The 612-nt window shown below is 47.2% G+C and overlaps 1 non-coding gene across 1 annotated transcript; it reads right to left on the bottom strand.

The window, feature by feature from the left end:
- Positions 1-398: 398 nt before the first annotated feature.
- trnar-acg lies at positions 399-471 on the bottom strand. Its single transcript has one exon. It is a non-coding gene; the product is annotated as a tRNA-Arg (tRNA).
- Between the last annotated feature and the right edge of the window lie 141 nt (positions 472-612).

Genomic DNA, 612 nt, shown 5'->3' with positions numbered 1-612 from the left:
GGGCGGAGCAGTTGCCGTACCAGGCGGTGATACAGCCCGCCAGGATGCTCTCGATTATGCATCTGTAGAAGTTTGTGAGTGCTTTTGGTGACAAGCCGAATTTCTTCAGCCTCCTGAGGTTGAATAGGCGCTGCTGCGCCTTCTTCACGACGCTGTCAGTGTGAGTGGACCAATTCAGTTTGTCTGTGATGTGTATGCCGAGGAACTTAAAACTAGCTACCCTCTCCACTACTGTTCCATCGATGTGGATAGGGGGGTGTTCCCTCTGCTGTTTCCTGAAGTCCACAATCATCTCCTTAGTTTTGTTGACGTTGAGTGTGAGGTTATTTTCCTGACACCACACTCCGAGGGTAAACAGTATCATTCCCAGCTTGATTTCAGTCAATTAAGTAAATTATTGAGCCAGCCAGGAGTCGAACCTAGAATCTTCTGATCCGTAGTCAGACACGTTATCCATTGCGCCACTGGCCCCACGTCTAAGCTAAAGTCAGGTCACAGCTAGACCAGTGTACACAGTCATAGCATCTGTCAAAAACAAGGTTCCTTGGTTTTCTGTTTCAGATGCATATGTTAATTTGATCCTCCTGTTGTTGCATGAATTTTACTGCAGAG

Source organism: Oncorhynchus gorbuscha, unplaced genomic scaffold (genome assembly GCF_021184085.1).
Source record: "Oncorhynchus gorbuscha isolate QuinsamMale2020 ecotype Even-year unplaced genomic scaffold, OgorEven_v1.0 Un_scaffold_19770, whole genome shotgun sequence".
In the NCBI taxonomy this organism is placed as follows: Eukaryota; Metazoa; Chordata; class Actinopteri; order Salmoniformes; family Salmonidae; genus Oncorhynchus; species Oncorhynchus gorbuscha.
The sequence above is the reverse complement of the archived record's forward strand: the minus strand, read 5'-3'. Positions and strand labels throughout refer to the sequence as shown.